Below are 18,447 nucleotides of genomic sequence, written 5' to 3'. Positions count from 1 at the left end.
TAGTAAATAAGTCATGAATGTTCACTTTACTCTTTGATGTGTTATGGATGGGGCTTTGGATGTGGAAAACGAGGTTTGGAGTAGGCAGATTGGGTTGGCTGGGTGATGACTTTAGCTTGTGACTAAATGATAGCTTAATATTCGAGAATTGCAGCTGAAAATTTTGGGAATTTGACAGATTTTTGGCCGAAATTTTTAGAATTTGACAGAATTTCAGCCGAAATTGTTGAATTTTGACAGATTTTTGGCCGAAATTTTAAAAATGGAACAGAATTTCATCGGATATTTTGAGAATTTGATCGAATTTTGACTGAAATTTTAAAAAATTGACAGAATTTCAGCCGAAATTTTTGAATTTTGACAGTTTTCGAGCCGAATTCGTGAAAATTTGACAGATTTCTAGCCTAAATGTCGAAAAATTGACAGAATTTCTGATCTTCTAAAAATGCGCTCTAAACCCGAATCCACTTCCAACACACAACCCCCATCAGTCCCCTACATTTCACGTTATTTCCACAATTCTAAAATAATTTATATGCTCAATGCACATCAAGCTTCTCTCATTTTTTAATCATTTTGAGTTTGAAACATCCATCCATGCTTGCATGTTTGCTCCTTTTTTACAAAAAAAAAAAAAAATATTTTCATTTTTCTTTTCATCCAAGAGAGCATTGGCAGAGCCATCACAGAAAAAGGAATAAAAAAAACTCTTTTTTTTTTGTGCTTAGCAAAGTAAAACGTTTAACGTGATATGCTTTACAATCAAATTTATCCTGCTTGTTGGATGTCTGGCTGTGTGTCGATGAATAAAAGGAATGGATGAATGGTGGTAATGTAATGTAATATAATAGAAGAATACTAACAGCTTCTGCCTTTTAAGCAAAAAAAGCAAGCTTAATTTTACTTTTTGAAAAGAAATGAAAAGTAAGTGGATGGGAGAAATGGTAAGTTCTGGTATAGACATGGGTGTGCTTTTATGATTGACGAGTAGAAGCTCTTAGGAGATAGAATTGGTGGTTAAATGGTATTGTGATGTGGTTCTGGATAATCGGTTCTATAAAGCTGGTCTATAGACTCTAAATAATGTTTCAGAGATCCAGGCCTGGTGGGAATCGAACTCACGGACTCACAAAAGAGTGACACAGATGCCTAGCCACTCGACCACAGAGACCTTATTCTCAAATTGGCAGATTCGACTTTATAAGACTCTGTACCTCAGAATCCTCTCTATCCAGACACAATAGCTTGATAAGGCACAATATCCTTGCTCTGGATCCACTAAAAGTCTCCCAAATCCCCCTTTGACTCCTCCAAACTCAACATCAATTCTCTTTGCTCTGTCTGCGAGTTTCCTGTCCAATTTCCTAAGAATCCTAGCTTCCTATAACCAACAAAACATCCATAACATGCTACAGAATCTTCCATTTCCGAAACCCACCACATAATTAACATCAAGTTACCATCCAATGCCCACTTTGTCTCAACTTGTCCATAATTCTCCTTTCACATACACACACACACAGTCAGTACGATGATGATAAACGGGATGATGGTGAAGTTTAAGGAGAAATAAAAAATTTGTAACGTAGCTATGAGTTTTTCAATTTCAACTTTTCTATGCTGTACTTTTCCTCTTTTTCTTCCTTTAAAAGAGCTCAATATATATAAAAGAAAAAAAGTTTTATTTTTGGAAGAAAAAGGATGGAACTATGAAGGAGATATAGAAGAGGTTATGTACAGATTGGTGAGGAGCGGACTTCCGTGGTTATGGATGGATGATCAAGGATATTGGGGACATTGAACTAGACCTAGATAAAGCTTTAGGCTAGACCTAGACTCAGATGTAAGTTAGACCTAGACTCAGATGTAGGCTAGACCTAGACTCAGATGTAGGTTAGACCTAGACTCAGGAGTAGGTTTAACCTAGACTCAGATGTAGGTTAGACTTAGACTCAGATGTAGGCTAGACCTAGACACAGATATAGGTTAGACCTAGACTCAGATTTAGGTTAGAACTAGACTCAGATGTAGGCCTGACCTAGACTCAGATGTAGGTCAGACCTAGACTCAGATGAAGGTTAGACCTTGACTCAGATGTAGACTTGACCTAGACTCAGATGTAGGTTAGATCTAGACTCAGATGTAGGTTAGACTTAGACTCAGATGTAGGTTAGACCTAGACTCAGATATAGGTTAGACCTAAACTCAGATATAGGTCAGACCTAGACTCAGATGTAGACTTGACCTAGACTCAGATGTAGGTTAGATCTAGACTCAGATGTAGGTTAGACTTAGACTCAGATGTAGGTTAGACCTAGACTCAGATATAGGTTAGACCTAGACTCAGATGTAGGTTAGACCTAGACTCAGATGTAGGTTAGATCTGGACTCTACCATAAACACCCCTCACCACCTGGAAGTCCAACTCTCCCTTTACAAAACTTTTACTTACTAGATCTTTTTTTTTTTGCAAAAGCATACATGCTCTTAATGGGATTTAAGCGATTTAAGTTGTAGAAGAGTTCATGGTATACAGCATGTATCAATCCATTGTGTGCGGATGAATGAATAAATGTTATACTCTATTCATTTGTTTGCCTCATTTTTCTCATATTTGCCAGCATTTCTTATTCTCTTATGTGCGATCAAAGCTTACGTCAATGGAACAAAATTTCAATAAGAGTGAAAAAAAAAACTTTTTTTTCTTTTTGAAATTTTACTGAATGGAAGTGGAAGTTTAAAATATTTATGTAGAGCTTTGGATGTGGGGTCAGTCGCTTATGAAGTCTCAAGATAGTGATTTTGTGGTTCTTTTGGTTTGGAATGATAAAGGAGTCGCAGTATGTAATGTTGTTTGCAGTAAGCAACCTTTGGATTTCTGGATTAATACAGAATCTCATTCTATGGTCTAGTGACATATCGAGTAATCATTGGGACTGGTTACATGAGCATATCTGATCCAGAATCAGTAATTTGGGCTATTTCCATTAAAATAGCAAAAGAATCGTACCCTAGCGACCCCTTGCCCAACTCTCCTTTTCACCCATCCATCCCAAAACCCAAACCATGCACATCACATCCCCACATCCCCAATTCCTTCAGTGAATCTCTAAGATTATTAAATATTTTCATTCTTTGAGACTTTTTTCTTTCATATTTGAATGGATTGGAAATGATCAACTGTGACACGAGTAAGTGATGTCTTCATACATAGAATGAGCAATTGAATTGGATTTGGATATTTGAATTTTTTACTCTTTTTGAGTACATATTTTTTTGTAGCTTTTGAAGTAGAATGCACTTGAGTGAGTAAAATATTTTTTTTTTGCAGTCTTATGGCTGAATGGGTTTGAATTGATGTGAGAGATTTGAGCTTTTTTCTTTGGATTGATAAGGTTTGGAAGCTTCTGTGCTGATTTTGGATTTTTAGATGGATGGTATTAGATACTTGGTGGAAGGTACAGTAGCATAAATCGGTTAATCGGTCAAAAGTTCGGTCTTGACTCTGATTTTATACTGGATTCAGGTTAGGTTCGGCACCATAACAGAGTCAAGCCAACCTAGCGTGTACAAGTCGGATCTCATCAAAAATCAGTTCAAAATCCAGCATGACTCTGACTTGATCTTGGATTCGGTTTAAGCTCAGTACCATGCCAGAGTCAACAAGTTGGTTATTCGATCCAGACTGTGGAAATGTCGAAGATGGCCGTTATTTTTATTTTCAAAAATATAAATGACCGTTTAATTTTGAATTTAGATTGACCGTTATAAAACTTCCTCCTTCGTTTTATTATTAAGAAAACCAAAAATTTGTTATGAAATTCATTATTTCTTAAACTTTGAATCATATTTAGGTCGTGTAATTACAAATCAAGCTTCATGTGACAGTTTAAATCGAAAATTTACAGATTTTTACATCGATTTTTATAACGGTTAAAATTAATTTAAAATTTCGACTCCCTTCGACGTTTTTTGAATCCTTCGACATTCAGTGTCGAAGGATTTCGACGCTCAGATTTCCACAGTCTGATTCGATCAAAGATCCAGCTTAAAGTCAGCGTGATTCTAATTGATAACAGATTGAGTTTAGGTAAGCGTGACTCAGATTTGATACTGGATTGGGTTTAAGTACGGTATCATGCCAGAGTCACTCCAGCCTATTGTGTACAAGTCGGTTAATTGAGCAGAAATCCGATCCAGACCAATGTTACTCTAATCTGACGTCAGATTATGGTTAAGACCAGAATCATACCAGAGTCATACCAGCCTAATGTGTACAAGTCGATCAGAAATCCGGTCAAGACCAGTGTAAGTTTGATCAGATATCAGATTAGGGTTAAGACGAGTACCAAGCCAGAATTAAGGCAGCCTAATACCGGCTCTCGGAACGATTAACCGACGGAAAGTTACAAGGAATGAGCAGCATTCGATAACCTTAAAATTGAACTAAGAAATTAACCTCCAATTTGACAATCAAATTTCCCCAAAATAAATCTAATTCCTCCACCGTCAAGCTTCCTTCCCATCCCTCCCAAAGTATAAAAATAATAAAATATTACCAAATGTCATAGGTGTGAACGCCGTGTGTAATCAATTGGGTAATATAAAGAGAGTTCACATATGGGAATGCATGAAGCATAATGGTGCATGTGGAGCTTATAACTTACTATGTTACTTACATGAATGCAACACACAAAAAAAATGTTGAAAAATTATTGAAAAAGTTTTGCTTTTTTTGTTCTTCTTGTTCCGTTCTTAAACGACGCCACTGATGCAATGAAGTAGAAAAAAGAGAAACTTTTTTATGCCATAAAATAGATTTGAAACGATTACCTCGGAATGTAATCGATCACGTTCAGCAATTTTTTCCATACTTACTGCTCAGTTTCTTTCTAACAGTTCAATTATGTCAAAAAAAAATGGGGATGTAAAGAATAAGTTTATTTTTTGCAAACTTTGAGATTTTTCTCTTTTTTTTTTTGGAAGTAACTCTTTTGGATGGAATTCATAGGCTAACTGATTTTGGAGGAATGTCTGGTGGTTATTATGACTGTGGAGAGTATTTAGATGCCTATAAGATTACTAGGAAAGCAAATGGTGTAAAAATGGTCGAAAATCCGGATACATACTGATTTGAGTCTGTCCTGAGTCCGGATATCATCGGATCTAGTCAATGGCAAGAACAATGCTTGCTTGGGACCGGATTTTCAGCGATTGTGTGTTCCGGGTACCAGCATACTGTACACTTACTTCGCTGAGGGTACAGATTGATTGTGAATCATAATTAATCATTGAAGCCACCTGAAACTGGATCTATTGTAGTCTGCAATTGAGTTGACATCACACAATTGGAGTTAGACTGTATTGGACTCAAAATGAACTTTAAAATTGGACTCTACTGGACTCCAAGTGGATTTCATTGTCAGAATCTGAAATGGCGTCTTACCAATTCTGGTCTGCGAAGACAGTAACACAGTAACTCAGTAACTGATTTTAGTAAGCAAATTCAACATGTTTGTGACTTTGTATGTTAGCTTAAGATGCTATAAATAAGATGAAACCCAGAAAACCTAAGCAGATTGAAGAATTTTGTCCAAAAAGGGAAGTAGATGAAGAGTGGAATGGTGTTGCCCCATACCTCCTTACTCAATAGATCCCTAATTTTAGACAAATCAAAGGATACCAAAGAGTCATTCGAAATTAGGATATGTAAAGGATCCAAGAAGAACGACCAATAAACTCATGAGGGCAAGCTGTTAAAGGAGACATTATTGCATTTTATACGTGGTGCCAGGTATGTAGGTAGTAGCCAGCAATAGTGCCAAGCTCAGGCGACATATGCGAGATGTCATGGATCTCGGTTGATCTTTACGGCGTAGTACAAAGTTAGTAAGTAAGAGACATCCAGCATTCAATATTTAAACAAATTTCATTTCCTAACAACCTGATTGCAAGTTCATCCAAAAGCTTCTCGAAAATATAACCTCAATACTTAACTCAACCAGCTTTTCTTCCTATAGTTAATTCATTTGCTCTCTACTCTCCTTAATTTTCAAGGAAAGTTCGAAAAACTTTCGCAATTTTTTTTTCTTCATGAAAAATTTTCCGTCTGACTAGCAAAAGCAATAAATGATAAATAAATTATCGTTTGTGAGTTACTCAACTTTGTTTTTTCTTCTTTTTTAGTCTTGCTGACAGAGAATTTTTACTTCTTATTTATGGTTTTCCCGTAGGTGGATGGCATGAATGGAAATTATTTTTGTTATGTTTCCTAATTTATTTGACATAGTTTGTAATTTTTTTTGGTAAGCACGTGAGATGAAAGACCGCAAGATTTGGTTCTTTTTTTGGAGTGGATAATGTGTTTGGTGAGTTGGTAGGATTTTTGGGGATGTTGAGGGATGTATGGAGTTGAGGGAAATTTGTGAAGTTTGGTAGTTGAGGAATATACCTGGGGGAATTTGTTTATACCCAGGCGGAATCCGAAAATGTCTTGGATTGGTTGTGTTGATAAGGAAACTAGAGTTCTCAATATCCCTAATTGGCAGAAGTTATCGAAAGATAGAGCTGACTACAGACGTTCTTTAAACGCGGGAATGGGACCCCGTGCGCCCCAGCCAAGGAAGTAAGTAAAAAGGGGGAATATCTCCATGTCGAGAACATCTTGGGCAGAACATCTTGAAGTGGTCTTGACGCGGGTACTTAATGATGGGTACTTGATGAGAGCGGACTTCTACCCATTTTTATGACAAAAAAAAAATGCAGTTCGCTGGATTTTGTCGCTTGAAATGTGAGGAAAATTCACAAAAAAATTAGGGAAAGTCGTGAGATCTCCATATTGTAGAGGCATAGCCAGGGGATCAGAGGATACTTTTTCTTTATCCTCTAACTTGGAAGACACATGGCATGCAAACGGCCTAAATTCGGCCTCAGACCATCTTGACTCAAGCTTCATATTTGCCAGCATTTCTTATTCTCTTATGTGCGATCAAAGCTTACGTCAATGGAACAAAATTTCAATAAGAGTGAAAAAAAAAACTTTTTTTTCTTTTTGAAATTTTACTGAATGGAAGTGGAAGTTTAAAATATTTATGTAGAGCTTTGGATGTGGGGTCAGTCGCTTATGAAGTCTCAAGATAGTGATTTTGTGGTTCTTTTGGTTTGGAATGATAAAGGAGTCGCAGTATGTAATGTTGTTTGCAGTAAGCAACCTTTGGATTTCTGGATTAATACAGAATCTCATTCTATGGTCTAGTGACATATCGAGTAATCATTGGGACTGGTTACATGAGCATATCTGATCCAGAATCAGTAATTTGGGCTATTTCCATTAAAATAGCAAAAGAATCGTACCCTAGCGACCCCTTGCCCAACTCTCCTTTTCACCCATCCATCCCAAAACCCAAACCATGCACATCACATCCCCACATCCCCAATTCCTTCAGTGAATCTCTAAGATTATTAAATATTTTCATTCTTTGAGACTTTTTTTTTTTTCATATTTGAATGGATTGGAAATGATCAACTGTGACACGAGTAAGTGATGTCTTCATACATAGAATGAGCAATTGAATTGGATTTGGATATTTGAATTTTTTTACTCTTTTTGAGTACATATTTTTGTAGCTTTTGAAGTAGAATGCACTTGAGTGAATAAAATATTTTTTTGCAGTCTTATGGCTGAATGGGTTTGAATTGATGTGCGAGATTTGAGCTTTTTCTTTGGATTGATAAGGTTTGGAAGCTTCTGTGCTGATTTTGGATTTTTAGATGGGTTTGGTTCGGTTGCCCGCTGATCACTTGCCCACTGATTGTTTGCCCACTGACATTTTCCCACTACTCTTTTTCCCACTGGTACGCTTGCCCACTGGTACTTTTCCCCATTGATTTTTTCCCCACTGATTTTTTGCCCAATGGTACGTTTGACCATTGGAAGTTTTGCCCGCTTCTTTGCCCACTGGTACTTTTCCCCACTGATTATTTTCCCACTAGCTTTTTGCCCACTGGTTTGTTTGCCCACTCGTATTTTTCCCCACTAGTACGTTAGCCCACTAATTATATTCCTTCAAAATCAATGCGTTTGAAGTCCTGCTTTGCCTGGCTTCCTGGCTAGACTTCGGGGTTAGAGACTTAGAGACTTCGGGGTTTTCGCATTCAATAACTCAAAATTCGTAGAGGTGGTAAACACTTTTGGTTTTTGTACTTGATTACCCTTAACATAGTGTGTCTGGAAGTTAGCTAGATCTTATTATGCTGCACATAATTTGACTGGTTATTCTCTAGATCTTATTTTATGATCATGTTATTTCTGGTTTCAAAATAGATATTGTTAACAGAAATGATATGTTCAGAGTTGTCAAATAGATGTCTGTGGGTAGGTGCCTAGCTGTATCATGGTGGCTTTTGACTTTGTCTAGGCATTACCTTTGGAAAGGCAAACAAATTTTCCTACTTGTAGGCTTACCTAGCCAAAGGCAAAATCTAGACAAAGGCACTGCCTAGCCAAAGGCAATAGTTTTTGCCTTTGCCTAGGTACTGCCTATAATAGGCATGGCTATGCTAAGGCAAACCTAGCATAGATTTGAGTAAGTGCGTGATTTTTTCTCATTTTTACAAAAAATAATAGGCACCTACCTGAATCTACAGTAGGTTTGCCTACCCACAGGCAAAAACTATTGCCTTTGGCTAGGCAGTGCCTTTGTCTAGATTTTGCCTTTGGCTAGGTAAGCCTACAAGTAGGCAAATTTGTTTGCCTTTCCAAAGGTAATGCCTAGACAAAGTCAAAAGCTGTCATGATACAGCTAGGCACCTACCCACAGGCATCTATTTGATAACTCTGAACATATCATTTCTGTTAACTATATCTATTTTGAAACCAGAAACAACATGATCATAAAATAAGATCTAGAGAATAACCAGTCAAATTATGTGCAGCATAATAAGGTCTAGCTAACTTCCAGACACACTATGTTAAGGGTAATCAAATACAAAAAACCAAAAGTGTTTACCAACGAATGCGAAAACCCCGAAGTCTCTAAGTCTCTAACCCCGAAGTCTAGCCAGATGCCAGTCAAAGCAGGACTTCAAACGCATTGATTTTGAAGGAATATAATCAGTGGGCAAACGTACTAGTGGGGAAAAATACGAGTGGGCAAACAAACCAATGGGCAAAAAGCTAGTGGGAAAATAATCAGTGGGGAAAAGTACCAGTGGGCAAAGAAGCAGCGGGCAAAACTTCCAATGGTCAAACGTACCATTGGGCAAAAAATCAATGGGGAAAAAATCAATGGGGAAAAGTACCAGTGGGCAAGCGTACCAGTGGGAAAAAGAGTAGTGGGAAAATGTCAGTGGGCAAACAATCAGTGGGCAAGTGAAAATGGGCAATCGACATAATCCCTTTTAGATGGATGGTATTAGATACTTGGTGGAAGGTACAGTAGCATAAATCGGTTAATCGGTCAAAAGTTCGGTCTTGACTCTGATTTTATACTGGATTCAGGTTAGGTTCGGCACCATAACAGAGTCAAGCCAACCTAGCGTGTACAAGTCGGATCTCATCAAAAATCAGTTCAAAATCCAGCATGACTCTGACTTGATCTTGGATTCGGTTTAAGCTCAGTACCATGCCAGAGTCAACAAGTTGGTTATTCGATCCAGACTGTGGAAATGTCGAAGATGGCCGTTATTTTTATTTTCAAAAATATAAATGACCGTTTAATTTTGAATTTAGATTGACCGTTATAAAACTTCCTCCTTCGTTTTATTATTAAGAAAACCAAAAATTTGTTATGAAATTCATTATTTCTTAAACTTTGAATCATATTTAGGTCGTGTAATTACAAATCAAGCTTCATGTGACAGTTTAAATCGAAAATTTACAGATTTTTACATCGATTTTTATAACGGTTAAAATTAATTTAAAATTTCGACTCCTTCGACGTTTTTGAATCCTTCGACATTCAGTGTCGAAGGATTTCGACGCTCAGATTTCCACAGTCTGATTCGATCAAAGATCCAGCTTAAAGTCAGCGTGATTCTAATTGATAACAGATTGAGTTTAGGTAAGCGTGACTCAGATTTGATACTGGATTGGGTTTAAGTACGGTATCATGCCAGAGTCACTCCAGCCTATTGTGTACAAGTCGGTTAATTGAGCAGAAATCCGATCCAGACCAATGTTACTCTAATCTGACGTCAGATTATGGTTAAGACCAGAATCATACCAGAGTCATACCAGCCTAATGTGTACAAGTCGATCAGAAATCCGGTCAAGACCAGTGTAAGTTTGATCAGATATCAGATTAGGGTTAAGACGAGTACCAAGCCAGAATTAAGGCAGCCTAATACCGGCTCTCGGAACGATTAACCGACGGAAAGTTACAAGGAATGAGCAGCATTCGATAACCTTAAAATTGAACTAAGAAATTAACCTCCAATTTGACAATCAAATTTCCCCCAAAATAAATCTAATTCCTCCACCGTCAAGCTTCCTTCCCATCCCTCCCAAAGTATAAAAATAATAAAATATTACCAAATGTCATAGGTGTGAACGCCGTGTGTAATCAATTGGGTAATATAAAGAGAGTTCACATATGGGAATGCATGAAGCATAATGGTGCATGTGGAGCTTATAACTTACTATGTTACTTACATGAATGCAACACACAAAAAAAATGTTGAAAAATTATTGAAAAAGTTTTGCTTTTTTTGTTCTTCTTGTTCCGTTCTTAAACGACGCCACTGATGCAATGAAGTAGAAAAAAAGAGAAACTTTTTTATGCCATAAAATAGATTTGAAACGATTACCTCGGAATGTAATCGATCACGTTCAGCAATTTTTTCCATACTTACTGCTCAGTTTCTTTCTAACAGTTCAATTATGTCAAAAAAAATGGGGATGTAAAGAATAAGTTTATTTTTTGCAAACTTTGAGATTTTTCTCTTTTTTTTTTTTGGAAGTAACTCTTTTGGATGGAATTCATAGGCTAACTGATTTTGGAGGAATGTCTGGTGGTTATTATGACTGTGGAGAGTATTTAGATGCCTATAAGATTACTAGGAAAGCAAATGGTGTAAAAATGGTCGAAAATCCGGATACATACTGACTTGAGTCTGTCCTGAGTCCGGATATCATCGGATCTAGTCAATGGCAAGAACAATGCTTGCTTGGGACCGGATTTTCAGCGATTGTGTGTTCAGGTACCAGCTTACTGTACACTTACTTCGCTGAGGGTACAGATTGATTGTGAATCATAATTAATCTTGAAGCCACCTGAAACTGGATCTATTGCAGTCTGCAATTGAGTTGACATCACACAATTGGAGTTAGACTGTATTGGACTCAAAATGAACTTTCAAATTGGATTCTACTGGACTCCAAATGGATTTCATTGTCAGAATCTGAAATGGTGTCTTACCAATTCTGGTCTGCGAAGACAGTAACACAGTAACTCAGTAACTGATTTTAGTAAGCAAATTCAACATGTTTGTGACTTTGTATGTTAGCTTAAGATGCTATAAATAAGATGAAACCCAGAAAACCTAAGCAGATTGAAGAATTTTGTCCAAAAAGGGAAGTAGATGAAGAGTGGAATGGTGTTGCCCCATACCTCCTTACTCAATAGATCCCTAATTTTAGACAAATCAAAGGATACCAAAGAGTCATTCGAAATTAGGATATGTAAAGGATCCAAGAAGAACGACCAATAAACTCATGAGGGCAAGCTGTTAAAGGAGACATTATTGCATTTTATACGTGGTGCCAGGTATGTAGGTAGTAGCCAGCAATAGTGCCAAGCTCAGGCGACATATGCGAGATGTCATGGATCTCGGTTGATCTTTACGGCGTAGTACAAAGTAAGTAAGAGACATCCAGCATTCAATATTTAAACAAATTTCATTTCCTAACAACCTGATTGCAAGTTCATCCAAAAGCTTCTCCAAAATATAACCTCAATACTTAACTCAACCAGCTTTTCTTCCTATAGTTAATTCATTTGCTCTCTACTCTCCTTAATTTTCAAGGAAAGTTCGAAAAACTTTCGCAATTTTTTTCTTCATGAAAAATTTTCCGTCTGACTAGCAAAAGCAATAAATGATAAATAAATTATCGTTTGTGAGTTACTCAACTTTGTTTTTTCTTCTTTTTTAGTCTTGCTGACAGAGAATTTTTACTTCTTATTTATGGTTTTCCCGTAGGTGGATGGCATGAATGGAAATTATTTTTGTTATGTTTCCTAATTTATTTGACATAGTTTGTAATTTTTTTTGGTAAGCACGTGAGATGAAAGACCGCAAGTTTTGGTTTTTTTTGGAGTGGATAATGTGTTTGGTGAGTTGGTGGGATTTTTGGGGATGTTGAGGGATGTATGGAGTTGAGGGAAATTTGTGAAGTTTGGTAGTTGAGGAATATACCTGGGGGAATTTGTTTATACCTAGGCGGAATCTGAAAATGTCCTGGATTGGTTGTGTTGATAAGGAAGCTAGAGTTCTCAATATCCCCAATTGGCAGAAGTTATCGAAAAATAGAGCTGTCTACAGACGTTCTTTAAACGCGGGAATGGGACCCCGTGCGCCCCAGCCAAGGAAGTAAGTAAAAAGGGGGAATATCTCCATGTCGAGAACATCTTGGGCAGAACATCTTGAAGTGGTCTTGACGCGGGTACTTAATGATGGGTACTTGATGAGAGCGGACTTCTACCCATTTTTATGACAAAAAAAAAATGCAGTTCGCTGGATTTTGTCGCTTGAAATGTGAGGAAAATTCACAAAAAATTAGGGAAAATCGTGAGATCTCCATATTGTAGAGGCATAGCCAGGGGATCAGAGGATACTTTTTCTTTATCCTCTAACTTGGAAGACACATGGCATGCAAACGGCCTAAATTCGGCCTCAGACCATCTTGACTCAAGCTTCAGATCATTTGTTTTGATGAAATTCGGCATTAGGCTAGAATCAAGCATACCTCAAGGCTAGATGGTCGGCCATGTCCACGTCATGTGCTGTCTGCGTAAGTTAGTGATTTTCTAGCTTTTCAGCATGCAACTGTCTCGTTCATTTGGGAAGTTTGTCGAAAAATCCTTGAAAATTGAAGAATTTTGTGCCTCTCTGGTTACATCCCTGACTCTTAGAGTAGTACATACTCTAAAATACACCAAATTCTCAGTGCTTTAATTTCTTTCAGTTCTTCTATAGATTCAGTTCTTTTATAGACTCTACCTCAAATTATTGAGCATCTACTTAAAGCCAGACACTCTTCATACCTTCAGAAATTTCCATAACTTTTACTCTCGCATTCCTTAATGTCTTTAAAGTATTCCTAGTCTTCATCACCAGCACGTGTTTGCCGTATTCCTTTAAAAAATAAAGGTAAAATAAAATTCTAGACGCTGTCGACAAACTTTCCTATCAAAATTCATCATAGCATGATTTATCATCAAAAGAATTCACTCAAACTTCAAGAGAACAAGCCTTCTTCTTCATGTCTAATTTGTATATCTGCAGCATGTGCGTATGCAACTACTTAAAATTGAAATTTATTCAATAAAAAAGCTCAAAAAATATGAACATATAAAAAAAAATTTACATCGTATCTCCGCGTAAGTTATGTACGCATGGAAGACATTCACATTTAACTGATATAATAAACAAGAAAAGCAAAAGAGGAAGTAACAGCGATAAAATTAAATAAAAGCAGACATAAACTTTAAATTGATGAAATTTTTCGCTTTCATTTTCTTCTCAGTTTTCTTAATTTTGATGATATTTTGTGATGCACGTGTTGGAATGTTTAGGGGAACTGAAAATTGATTCCTGAAGGAGTTGAAGTTGAGTTGAGTTGGATATGAAGTGGAATAAGACGAAGGATGTATACAGATAAAGGTTCTTAAGTGTAATGTTATAATGTATTACGCCAGATGTATGTAAGGGACACCCTACCGCTGTATGTATGTAAGGAACCTCCTCCCGCCGTATGTCTATAACAGAATTGCAAAACAGGCACCTGTGACAGGCAAAAACCGTTCAAATTCTTGATAATTTGTATTGTTTTTTTCTTACAAAACCATGCAAATTATGAAGAATTTATACGGTTTTTGCCTGTCACAGGTGCCTGTTTTGCAACTCTGGTCTGTAAGGTGGGGATGGGTGTGTCAGCAGCTAATGGAAAGTCAACAATAGAACCAACATTAAGTAGTCCAGTGACATTTTGACATCAGTGATATCATGAATCACAATTGATCTATTCGACAAGCGAAGTAACTAACCCTTATACCCAAAGACCATGCTTTCATGGTGCAGAAATACCATTATGGTGCCTAAAAGCCGTCTATTTACCTGTTAAAGTAAGTCCTAACAGGCAATGATCATCCTCATTTGAATGAGTATTCTAATTAGTATCCTCAATTTTGTGAGCATATCCATGAAAAGCACACTCCTTGTTTGTTCGAGAAGTTTGTAAGCAGAGCTCCAAGTCGATATGGTTGAAGTCGACTTGAGTCAATCCGACTCGATTTCGAGCTCTGTATATAAGTATCCAAGTGGAAAGAGGATTTAGTCTCAGAATCCGAGAATGTAGTAATCAAGTCCATTTAACATATTGGTAATCTAATCTGTCGATAAGTGACCCGAACATCCATGTGCTTACATATTGTTGGTTATCATGCAAGATAGTGAATTTCACAGTTCAAGATGTACATCTGAGATTAGATTTTTAATCAATTGCTTACTGTTAAGTCTCAGAATCAGACATCAGACTCTTTCCCAGAATAGCACTAGTCGGTTTGTGGGAAAAGCACTAGAGTCTAAGGAAGGCCATGGATCACACTTGATCTGGAACGGTCAGTGAAGTAAGTAAGTAAGTCCTAGTCGGTTAAACGATCCAAAATATGGTAAAATGGTGGTGTGGCTGTGGCTTGGACAGTGACTGGACTTAAGTCGAATTTAAGTTGAATCCAGAAACGAAGAAGACCCACGCCAGTCTGTATTCTGATTGTTGATCGATTAGTGTTATTCATGTTTCATTCCTCATCCATAAATACATATATCCCTTACAATAAAATCCAGATTAAACCAATGCACATAAACTAAAGCTTCCAATACCTTTCCACAATACAATAATTCAATTCATACAAATTTAATCCATTCTACAAACTTCAACAATACACAAGCTTCCCCCAAAAAGCTTTCCCGGTTTTTTACATTATAAATTCCAGTAAGCACCCTAATGCAAATTTCTCCCTTAACAACGTGTGGTGTAAATGAGCAAACGAGAAGATACACAAGAAATGAAAGAAAAACAAAATTCAATTGCGTATCATTTCACATGATGTAAAAGTTTTCACACGCAAAGGGAATAAGAAGGTAGGGGATCTCATATACAAACAGGTATGGCAAGGCTGAATGGTGAGAAAACACAACTAAAAGGAGAATTTATAACACAATTTGCAGTTGTTAAAATGTGTGTGTATGAAGGCACGGGAGTGAAAATCAGGGGTTACTATTGCATGCCTTTTTTATTTGATTCCATCGTATATGAAAAGCCAAGTGAAAAGCTTAAGTAATTTATAAACTCAACACTTTCATTGCTGTTTTTATGAGAAGGATTTTGCTCATTTTGTTCGCAGGTTAAGGTGGATTTTTGGGGATGCTTTAGGAGATGTGGGATGTCACTTTGTCTATTTTGTGAAAGAATTTGACAAATTTTATGAGTTTGAGAATTGAAAATTTCAAAAATTTCAATTTTATTAAAAGAATTTTAAAATATTTTAAAAGTTAAAAAATAAAATTTTAAAAATTCAAATTTAAATTCAAATTAAAAAAAATTAAAATTTAATTAAAAAAAATTAAATTTCAAACTTCAAAAAATTTAAATTTCAAAAATGAAAGAATTTAAATTTCAAAAATTTTAAATTTAGTTCTTATTTTAAAAACTTAAAACTTAAAAATTATAAATTAAAAATATTTTTAAATAAAATTGTAAATGTTTTAAGGTCTTAATTCAAATTTTAGACACCTATACAGACAAAATTTAAAATCTATCAAAATTAAAATTGAAAAATTAAAAAACCGAAAATTGAAATTTTTAGAAAAATAAAAATTGAATTTTTTTGAAAAGTTAAAAATTGGAACTTTTTAAAAATTAAAATTGGAAATTGAACTTTTTAAATATTTGAAATTTAAATTTTTTTAAAAATTTATAAATCCAAAATTGTATATAAATCAAAAATTTTCCAAAAACTAAAATTTGATTTCAAGAAGGTAAAAATGTTTTAAAAATTTTAATAATTTCAAAAATAAAAATTAAAAATTTTTGAAATTAAAAATCAAAAATTTGAAAATTTTAATATGCTTAAAAATATTTTTTAGTACAAATTTTAGATTTTGAATTTAAAAATTTAAGAAAAAAAAATAACTTCAAAAACCATCTTTTAAATTTTCAAAAATTTTTCACAATTTTACTAACATTTCTCATAGCTTAAAACCTTCTCAACTCAATAATTAAAATTCTACAATCACTCCTCCAATTTCCATCCAAATCCAACTTTAATCACCTCCAAAAAAAGCGCTCAAATTTCATTTTTCCATCCATTTTCATCACAATTTCCACCTCATTTTCCCCGTATTTAGATGCGTACTGAAAAGCATTTTAATTAAGTTCTGAAAATTTAATTAAATTATTCTTGATTTTAATGCGACATTACCATTAACATACAATCATTACCATTTCCATACTCATTGCATGACGCTCTACAATTGTTGAAAATGTTTAATTTTCATTCACATTCCATTTGAATCCTATCTGATTTTCCTAGTATAGCTGTTCTGTGCTCAAAACAAGTAAAATTGTCTTGTTGAAGGCACCATAAATTTCATCTCCTCATTTTACAATACACAGAATAATTTTTTAATTCCATTTGTTTTTCCTTATCCATTTGTGTGTAGCTGCTTCAATCGCGTTTATTCTCATTAAATGTCGACACTCACGTAAATAACAATTAAAGTAGTACAAGCAGTTTTATGTGATGTCATTTAATTTTCCCTTCATTTCATGTCGTCGACGCTTGTCTTATCTTTTTTCTTACTTATACCTTTTTCTCCTCCTATCTTTTATTATGTCATGTGAAATGTTGAAACACAAGATGAATAACGATGAAAGGATTTCGATGTAACGTTGAATCCTTTTGCTGCTTCTTCTTAATTTTATCAACCTTTAGTCGTGTAATTTGTAGCATGCTATTATGACTTATTAGTAGGGGGTGATGAACGTCGGGATTTCTATGGAAAATTACTTCAAGATTAACATTCAGAGATGCTTTTGAATTAATGAGGTCGGGATTGTTTGCTTTGGCTTTATGGAAAGGCTTTAACTTTTTTTTATGAATTATGAATATTTTAATTGATGAACTTAACTGCCTTAAAGCAACGACTTTAATTAATAATTGGGTTTTTCAATCAAAAATTGAACTTGAGGCTACGACTTTTAGTCAAAAGTTAAACCTGAATCGATGACTTTCGATCAAAAATTGAACTTGAATCAATGACGTTTAATCAAAATTTGAACTTGAAGCGACGATTTGTAATCAAAAGTTGAACTTGACGCAACGATTTCAAATCAAAATAGACAACGACTGTCAGTCTAAACTTGAACTTGAACTTACTGACTCCAAATTTTCTCAAGAAATGTCTATTTTTTCCCCATAAACCTAAATCAACTTCCATGAAAATTTAATTTAAAGGCCTTTTTTCTAAAAGTTCTGATTTTTTCGTCCATTAAATCTAATTTAAGTTCTAGGAACAACATAAAAAACCCAACGTGCCAAAAAAAATTACAAAAATAAAAATAAAGCGTTCTGCATGAGAGCTCAATTCATAGGAAATAACAGACAAGGAAAGAAAATCTTATCAAATAAATTAGTTGCGCGAATCAAAGCATTAATTCCAATTCACTACCACTTCACTTGAGTTCGTTGAGGTAAATTAACATTGAATAGATGTCAAAGTGCTCATTATTGATATGGCAAAATTCTCATTCTTAGTCAGTCTCTCATTCTTTCTCCCCTTTTTAATCAATCATTTGCGATCAGTGAGAAGAATGAGAAATGGAAATAAGATGCTTTTTCGGACAATTTACTGCTGGAAATGAATTTTATTCTGACTTTTCTTTCTTTTTTTGTGCTTCTCATCAGGTTGAGGAAAGAATAAAGCTCATTGCTGTGATACGAACAGTTGCAATAGTAAATTTAATGAAATGAAATGAATTGCCTTTCAATATATTTTGACGTTTGTCAATTTTCTCTTCTTATCCTGATGTTCCTTGTCGTTGCTTCAAGTTCAATTTTAGATTGAAAATCGTCGCTTTGAGTTTAATTTTTGGTTAAAAGTCGTTGCTTCAAGTTCAATTTTCTTCACTTTGAGTTCAACTTTTGACTAAAATTCGTTGCTTTAAAA

Source organism: Chironomus tepperi, unplaced genomic scaffold, assembly GCF_022539635.2.
Source record: "Chironomus tepperi strain 1889 unplaced genomic scaffold, CSIRO-AGI_Ctep_v1 contig_88, whole genome shotgun sequence".
In the NCBI taxonomy this organism is placed as follows: Eukaryota; Metazoa; Arthropoda; class Insecta; order Diptera; family Chironomidae; genus Chironomus; species Chironomus tepperi.
Note: the sequence above shows the minus strand (reverse complement) of the source record.